The sequence below is a fragment of the Dasypus novemcinctus genome, chromosome 13, assembly GCF_030445035.2.
Source record: "Dasypus novemcinctus isolate mDasNov1 chromosome 13, mDasNov1.1.hap2, whole genome shotgun sequence".
In the NCBI taxonomy this organism is placed as follows: domain Eukaryota; kingdom Metazoa; phylum Chordata; class Mammalia; order Cingulata; family Dasypodidae; genus Dasypus; species Dasypus novemcinctus.
In genome coordinates, this window is record NC_080685.1 from 46,142,542 (window position 1) to 46,152,330 (window position 9,789).

Below are 9,789 nucleotides of genomic sequence, written 5' to 3' on the forward strand. Positions count from 1 at the left end.
TACAAAAAATAACTCAAAATGGATCATAGACTCCAAGAGAAAACTTAAAATTATAAAATCTGTGCACATAAACAGGAGAAAATCTTAGTGACCTTGGTTAGGCAAACTTTCTTTAATAGGACAAAAAACACACACACCATATGAGAAAAATGTGATAAAATAACTTTCATCAAAATTAAAACTTCTGTCCTGAAAGACAGTTAAAAACGTGAAGTTATAAGTTTACAGAAAAACCATGTAGAAAATAATGAGTTCTCTCCTATTATTAATGCTTTGCATTAATATAGTAACTTTGTAACAATGGATGAAATAACATTATTAAAATTATACTATTAACTATCTTCCATAGTTTACATTAGGATTCACTGTTTGTGTTGTATAAACCTTTGGTTTATTTAAAATTTTTATTCTACCAATATATATAAAATGTAAAATTTCCTGTTTTAACAGCATTTAAACATATAATTTAATGGTGTTAATTACATTCACAATGTTGTGCTACCATGAGGCCCATCCATTACCAAAATTTTTCTGTCATCCACCAAATAAAACTTTGTGCCAAGTAAACATTACCTCTCTATTCCCTACCCCAACCCAGCCTCTACTAACTCTATTCTAGATTCTATAAATTTGCTTATTCTAATTATCGCATATCAGTGAGATCACACAATAATTGTTCTTTTGTGTCTGGCTTATTTCACTCAACACGACATGTTCAAGTTTCATCCATGTTGAACTGTAGTCACTCTTTTATATATATATGTATATACAATAATATATTTATATATATAAAGATTAATAGTGTTACATGTATATATGACATTTTGTCCATTCATCTGTTGATGGACATTTAGGTTGCTTCCATCCTTTGGCAGTTGTGATAATGCCACTATGAACATTGGTGTGAAATTTTATGTTCAAGTCTATGATATCAGTCCTTTTCAGTAGATATCTAGAAATGGGATTGCTGGGTCATATGGTAATTCTAGACTCAACTTTCTGAGGAATGGCCAAGCTGTCTTTCACAGTGACTACGCCATTTTACATTCCCACAAACAATGAGTGACTGTCATTATTTCTCCACATCTTTTCCAACACTTGTAATTTTCCTTTATTAAAAATAGTAATCATTCTACTGGGTGTGAAATGGTATGTCATTGTGGTTTTTAGTTACATTTCCCTAATGGCTAATGATCTTGAACATCTTTTCCTATGCTTTTTTGGCCATTTGTATATCTTCTCTGGAGAAATGTCTATTCAAGTCATCTCCCCATTTTCTAATTGGGTTGTTTGGGTTTTGTTTTGTCTTGTAGGGTTTCTTTATATATTTTGAATATGAAGCCCATATCAGGTATGTGGCTTCCAATTTTTTTTTTTTTTTCATTCTGGGGATTGTCTTTTTGCTTTCATGATAAAATCCTTTGATGCACAAACATTAAAAAATTTGATGAGGTTCCATTTATTTTTATTTTGTTTTTTTTTGCTTTGGGTGTAAAGTCTAAGAAACATTGCCTACTACAAGGTCCTGAAAATGCTTTCCCTATGTTTTGCCCTAGGAGTCTTATAGGTTTAGTTCTTATATTTAGGTTTTTTATCTTTTTTGAGTTGATTTCTGTATATGGTGTGAGGTAGGAGTATACCATCATTCTTTTGCATATGGATATACAGTATTTGCAGCACCATTTGTAGAAGAGATTATTCTTTTCCAATTGAGTGAATGTGGTTCCCTTGTAAAAAATCATTTGGCCATAGATGTGAGAGTTTATTTCTGAATTATCAATTCAATTCCACTTGCCTATATGTCTCTCCTTGTGCCTGTACCATGATGTTTTGATTACTGTGGCTTTGTAATGCTTTAAAATCAGGAATTATGAGTCCTCCAGCTTCATTCTTCTTTTTCTACATGTTTTGGCTATTTGGGGTCCCTAACCCTTCCATATACATTTGATGATTGGTTTTTCCATTTCTAAAAAAAAAGCTGTTCTAATTTTGATTGGAATTGTGATGAATCTGTAATTTTCTTTGGATAGAATTGACATATTAACAATATTTTACTCTTCTAATCTGTGAACACTATACTATTAACTATCTTCCATTTATATATTTTTTGACTTTTTTAGCAATGTTTTGCAGTTTTCTGCATATAAGTCCTTTACGTCCTTGATTAAATTTATTCCTAGATATATTATTATTTTAGTTGCTATTGTAAGTGGATTCTTTTCTTGATTTCCTCTTCAGATTGTTCATTACTAATCTATAGAAACATTGCTGATTTTCTTGTGATCATCTTGTACTACTCCACTTAGCTGAAATTTTTATCAGCTCTAATAGTTTTATTTTTCTCGGGGGGGATTTTCTCAAGATAGAATCATGTAATCTACAAATAGGGAAAGTTTTATTTCCTCCTTTCCAATTTGGATCTTGCTTAATTGTTCTGGCTAGAAGTTCCAGTATAACGTTGCATAATAGCAGTGGCAGTGGGCATCCTTGTCTTGTTGCTGATCTTAGAAGGAAAGTTTTCAGTCTTTCACCATTGAGTACGATGTTGGTTTGGGTTTTTAATATATGCCCTTTATCATACTGAAGAATTTCCCTTCTATTCCTAGCTTTATAAGTGTTTTTGTGAAGAGGCCATGTTGCATTTTGTTAACTGTCTTTTCCAGGTCAATCAGATGATCACGTGGTATCCCCCCCTCCCTTCCTTCATTCTATTAATGTGATGTGTTACATTTTCTTATGCTGGACCACACTTGCATAACTGAGGTGAATCCTACTTGATCATGATGTGTAATTCTTTTAATGTGCTGTTGGATTTAGTTTGCTAGTATTTTGTTGAGAATTTTGCACCTATATTCATAAGAGATTGGTCTGGAACTTTCTTTTCTTGTGATATCTTTATTTGGCTTTAGTACGAGTATGATCTTGACCTCATTGAATGAGTTAGGGAAGTATTCCCTTGTCTTCAATTTTTAGGAAAAGTTTGAAAAGGATTGGTTTTAATTATTCTTGGAATGCTTGGTAAAACTCATTAGTGAAGCCATCTGGACATGGGCTTTCCTTTGTTGGAAGGTTTCTGATTACTGATTCAATCCTTCATTTGTTATTGGTCTGCTGAGATCTTCCATTTCTTCTCAAGTCAGCATGGGTAATTTGTCTGTTTTCAGGAACTTGTCCATTTCATTTAAGTCCGGGGTTTTTAACAAGGGGTCCATGCATTTAAATAAAAAACCGAACAAAATTATTCTTGTGGGGATGTGTTGGTGCAGGTGTGAAATATTTATTAAATAATACACAGTAAAACTCTTTTGGCAATATAATAAGGGATAGTTACTGGTTTAGAGTATTGGATGGGGGGACATTCGGCACAGGGCTCACCTGGGGTAGGCTTCTAGGGAGTGTATGAGTGTTCATCTAGTCATAGTGTGTTATATCGGTGGATGGAGACCCATACAATGAGTGGGAAGGTGTTGTACTCCCATCCTGGGGAGGACTGATGTTCTCAAACAGAGAGGAGGGTGTCTCTTGAGAGAATGGGTGGCTTCTAATAGGGGAGGATAGACTAGTGTGCCAAGCCCTCAGCCTTGTTGCAAGTATCTATGAATCTTGTCCTTCAAGCAGTGAAGCCTGGTTGTCACTGTGGGCCCTGAGGGGAGGGGGAGGGAGGAATAGAATAGATGAAGAGGGGGTAATTAGGGGACAATGGAAGTGCTCTGCATGATCATGCAATGACAGACCATGTTAAATTTCACCCAAAATTTATAAAATGGTATGGTCTAAAATGTAAACCATAATGTAAACTACTGACCATGGTTAGTAGCTATGTTTTGCACATCAGTTGTAACAAATGTAACATCCACATGTAAAAAGGGGAAAGGGAGGAAAAGAGGGAGGATGTTGGTATATGGGAGTTCCCTGTATTCTGTATATGCCTTTATTGTGACCTAAAACTTTTTTGAAGAAATAATGGGGGAAAAAAAAAAGGTAAGACACTGAGGAAGAAATGGAAGAAATTGCCACTGTATATACTGGACAATACCTATTACAGTGATGAAAGGCAAAACATCAAAAAATTTTTAAATAATATTTTTCATTTTTTTAATACCCCCAATTTTTTTCACTTTATTTTAGTTTTTCTAAATTATTATGTATGTTATTTCTTATGTTTAAACCTACCATTACTATCTCATTTTCCCATTTGTTGAATTTGGCAATATATTAGGCTTCATTTTGAAAAAGTTTTAGATCACAGAGGGGTTCAACTATGGCAGAGGAGAAGCATTTGTGAGAGGTGTCATTGATGGGGGGTTCATGGGAGGGAGTGTGCCTGAGCATGCATATAGGGTATATAGATATGTTCTGATGTTCATTGGGTATTGACACAGTGGGTAGAGATTCACATGACAACTGAGGGAGTACTGGGTTCCCATCCTGGGGAGCTCTGCCACATTCCCAATGGAACAGTAAACATCCCCCAAGTGCAGGGGCAATGACCAGTGAAGAAGGATGGTCCAATGATGGGCCTTTGACACTGAAGTCTATGTTTATGAGCCTTTTGCTCTTGAAATTTCAACTTGGCCTAGTGTTGCAGGGTGCTTAAGAGTTACCTCCTGAGAGACTCCATATTGCTCAAATGTGGCCATTCTCTAAGCCAAACTCAGCATATAAATACATTAACTTCCTCCTAGTGTGGGACATGACTCCTGGGGATGAGCCCCCTGGTGCCAAGGGATTACTACCAAGCATTGGCTGGTGATGCAACTGGAAAAAGACCTTGAATAAAAGGGGGAAATGGTAAAGAAAAATGAGTTTACATGGCTCAGAGACTTCAAAATGAGTTGGGGGTCATCACAGGGGCCACACTTATGCATGTCTCAGAAGGATGTCATGGACAGCCAAAGTAGATACTACCCAGGTAGTGGTGCTCCTGAGGGCTATGAAGACACCCAGAGCCTATGGTCATGGCAGATGGCTCTGGAGTTCAGTGTTTTGCCAGTGGGCCCTACTTTGGAATTTGTGCTCCTGAGTGTGATAGAGTTGGATTCAGATGTGACTTCTTTACACATGCCTCTTCTGTCCCTTTAATTGAAGCTGTGGTTGGGACTGGGTTGGTGTATGTCCAGGACACTTGAATCTCTGGGCTGTCCATGTGCCAGCTGGGCCCTGAGCCTCAGCAGAATTGCAATACCTACTCTCCGGTTCATTGGACTTACGCATGTCAGCTAACAAGGAGGTGAGGATGGCACATCAAGGAACTGAGAGAATCTTCAACTGCAAGCAGGAGAATCCCATCCATCAGCCATGTGGGACTAAGACCCCTCTCATTTAAGAGGTAGAGTGGACATCATCATCCCAGAGTCCTGAGGAATGGGGACTAAAATATGGACTAGAGTGGACCTACTGTTATTCTACTATAGAATTATTGTGACTATAACAATGGAATAAATTATATCATTGATGTGGAGACAGTGGCTACTGGAGTTGCTAAAGGCAACTGAAGAGAAGGACAAAGAGGTGTAGTATGGGGGTATTTTTGGGACTCGAAGTTGTCCTGAATGATATTGCAGGGACAGATGCAGGACATTATATATTCTGCCATAACCCACTGAATGAACTGGGAGAGAGCATAAACTACAATGTAAACAATAATCCATGCTGTGTAGCAGTGCTCCAAAATGTATTCATCAAATGCAATGAATGTACCACACTAACGAAAGAATTTGTTAATGTGGGAAAAGTGGGGGGTGTGGGGAGTGGGGCATATGAGAATCTTCTATATTTTTTTAAGGTAACATTTTGTGTGATCTACTTATACTTTAAAAATAAATAAAAATATATTAAAAAAGAGCTAAAAACCGTAACATGGAATTGTATAGTATAGGAAAATCATATGTGAAATACGAATGAGTATAATTGCACATTTAAGACAATTTTTCTTTGAAACTGAACAGATATATGTCAACACCACAAAATGTTAATATCAGGCAAAAAACCATTATGCTAAGTGAAAGAACTAGACACAAAGTACTATGTATTGTATGATTCCACTTATATAAAATGTAAATATAATCAATATATAGAGATGAAATTATATCAGTGGTTAGGTAGGGTTGGGAAGGACTGCTAAGAGGTGTAATTTTCTTTCTGGAGTAATGAAATTGTTCTAATGTTTAATGACTGCAAACATTGTTCTAATGTTTTATGAATGCAAACATTGCGATTATACTTTTAAAAAAGCCATTATTATACACTTCGGATCGATCATTTTGTATGTGAATATATCTCAATCAAACTGTTAATAAATAAATAAATGTGCAAGAATAGCCAGAAATAGCAGCTATGTACAGCAGGGAAACAAAAAGAGATTGAGATGTGAAGAATTTTCTTGTTTGTCTGTTTTTTTATTATTATTATTGAAATAATGAAAATGCTCTAATAATGATTGGTGTGATGAATGAACTACTATGTGATTATAGCAAATATTGATTGTATAGTTTTGGATGAATTGTATGCTTTATTAATGTGCATCAATAAAATTTATTTAAGAAAAAAAAAATACACAGTATAGTGTGGACTTGGTAAGGTGTCTGTGGTTTTCACCTGACAAAGAGGTCCATGGAACAAAAAAGTTAAGAACCGCTGACCTAGGTTATCCAGTTTGTTGGCATAAGTTGTTCATAGTATTCTCTTACAGTCCTTTTTATTTCTGTGGGGTAGGTAGTTATGTCATTTCTGAAGTTAGTTGAGTCCTTTCTCTTTTTTTCTTTGTCAATATAGCTAATTTTTTTTTCTATTTTATTGTTTTTTTTCCAAGAATGAACTTTTGTTTTTGTTCATTCTCTTGATTTTTAAAATTCTCTATTTATGTCCACCCAATCTGTTATTTCCTTCCTTTTCCTTGTTTTGGGTTTTGTTCAGTTTTCTTTTTCTACTTCCTCAACGTTTGAGGTCTTCTTTTTTTAATGTAAGCATTTAGAACTATAAAATTTCCTCTCAACATTGTCTTTGCTGCATCCCGTAAGTTTTGGCTGTTGTACTTTTGTTTTTATTAACCTCAAGATATTTCCTGATTTCCCTTGTGAGTTCTTCTTTGATGCATTGGTTGTTTAAAAGCCTATTACTTGGGAAGCAGGTTTGGCCTAATGGATAGGGCATCCACCTGCCACATTGGAGGTCCAAGGTTCAAACCCCGGCCCCTCTCACTTGTGTGGAGAGCTGGCAGTGCTGATGTGCAGTGCTGATGCACGCAAGGAGTGCCCTGCCCCACAGGGGTATCCCCAAGGAGTGCACCCCTTAAGGAGAGCCGCCGGCGCAAAAAAAAAAAGAAGTGCAGCTTGCCCAGGAATGGAGCTGCACACACGGAGAGCTGACACAGCAAGATGATGCAACAAAAACGAGACACAGATTGCGGGTGCTGCGCACACAGAAGAACACACAGCAAATGGACAAAGAGAGCAGACAACTGAGGGGGGGAAGGGGAGAGAAATCAGTAAAAAATAAATCTTTTTAAAAAGAAAGTGTAGGGAAACGGACTTTGGCCCAGTGGTTAGGGCGTCCGTCTACCATATGGGAGGTCCGCGGTTCAAACCCCGGGCCTCCTTGACCCGTGTGGAGCTGGCCATGCGCAGTGCTGATGCGCGCAAGGAGTGCCGTGCCACGCAAGGATGTCCCCCGCGTGGGGGAGCCCCACGCGCAAGGAGTGCGCCCGTGAGGAAAGCCGCCCAGCGTGAAAAAGAAAAAGCAGCCTGCCCAGGAATGGCGCCGCCCACACTTCCCGTGCTGCTGACGACAACAGAAGCGGACAAAGAAACAAGACGCAGCAAATAGACACCAGGAACAGACAACCAGGGGAGGGGGGGAATTAAATAAATAAATAAATCTTTAAAAAAAATAAAAAATAAAAAGAAAGTGTATTGCTTAATTTCCACTTTTGTGAATTTTCCAGTTCTCTTTTAGTGATTTTTTAAAGCATCATTCCATTGTGGTTCACAGAAGATACACTGTATGATTTCAGTATTTTAAAATATATTGAGACTTGTTTTGTAAACTAAGGTATAGTTTATCCTGGAGAATGACCCATGTGTACTAAAGAATGTGTATTCTGCTGCTGTTGGAGGAAATTTTTCTGTTTATTAGGTCTATTTGGTTTATTGTCTCATTTAAGTCTTCTTTTTCCTTACTGATCTTCTGTTTAGACATTCTAATCACTAATGAAATGGTGTACTGAAGTCTCCTACTACTAATGTAGACCATATGACCAACTTGAATAGGGTCCTATGTAAATCCCTTTGACTGGTTGATGTATAGTAATTTCTGAGACTCAGCTTCTTGGAAGCATTCAAATTCTATCCTTTCAGACATAGTATTCCTAGGCTAGTAAGATAGGGAATCAGTGGACAGATTGATTCTCTGGAACCTGGCAGAGAGTCCACGTGGACATCAGTAACCCCCAAGATGGCTGCTGGAAGACCCCCACCCCCAAGAATCTAATACAAAACAAAGACTTCAGGAAGCAAGGAAAAGCCCTGGATATTCCCCAAAGACTTTATCATTGGGTCCACACTGGGGGATTGACGGGTGGGATAACCAAACAAAACGGCAAACAGCTGGAACCCCTCCCCCCTTTGCCGGTAGCAAAGGGGTGGAACAATCAATAGTTTATAAAGCAGACCGCCAGGCCTGAGAGTGCGCATGCTCGGCTCTCTTGCCTCTCCACCCGTTCTCGCCTTTGTGTCCGCTCACCCATTTTTCCTCAGCCCCGTGGCCGCACAAGTAAAACCAGGGCATTTATAATCTATAATGAGGAATTATAGTCTGTAAATCAGCCCACTTTATCCCTTTTACCCTCTTCCTCTCTACCTGGCACTCCTGCTCTGTTATTTTCTCCCATTTCTCTTCCTCCCTACCTGAATAAATTACTGGCCTAATTCACCTGGCGAGCTCTTAAAATTCATTTCTGCAGCATAGTCAAGAACCTAAATAAAATCCGGAAACACTTTTTCGTAAGTGTTCACAAGTGTGTGTGTCTGGAGGTGTGGGAGAGATGGACGGAAAGGGGAAGGAAAAGGCTATTAATGTCCTCTAACTGGCGTTCCGGTCAGTGTCTCTACAGATTTGTTTTTCTGAGCCGATTTATTATTGAACTTATTTTTCCAAGCATTCCTGAGCAACAGGTTTGAGATTTGAGCTTAAATCCTGTGTTTGGTTCTGCCTTGAGATTCCTGACGCAGTCATCAGTGCGAATTCAAGTTAGGGAAGAAAAATAAACCACCCAACAAACACAAAACAGAACAATCCTTTTCCCATCCCCTCACCCAAGTTTTTCCATTTTGCCCAGATCATATTTCTCAATGTATTTCCACATCTTCCAGTTGGAAATTACAGTACGGTTTTTTTTTTTTTAATGCTTCTACGGAGTTTTTTCCTACAGATTGAATTTATTGCATTTGGCATTAGTGAATTTTATAAAACCGTGTCCAGTGTAACACAATCGCAGTGGAGATTAAACAGCATTTGTTCACAAGTCTGCACCCACAGCATAGCCCCGGAGATAGGGCTTCACTTCTCTTTGTTTCTCTGGCCGCGCGCACCTAGTAGGTACGCAGCGTTTGTTGATCGAACCAGTGAGGGTCCCTGATGGCGGCCATTAAGGGTTTGGAACGCGACTCTGGACGCATAATTTGTGTTGGGCAAAGTTTGTTAGTCGTGGACCTTACTACCAGCTCCTCCTGCCGGTTCGGCCTCTCTTGACCAAAACAAGCACGTCAAATCCCGCAGCGCGAAAGCGGGAGG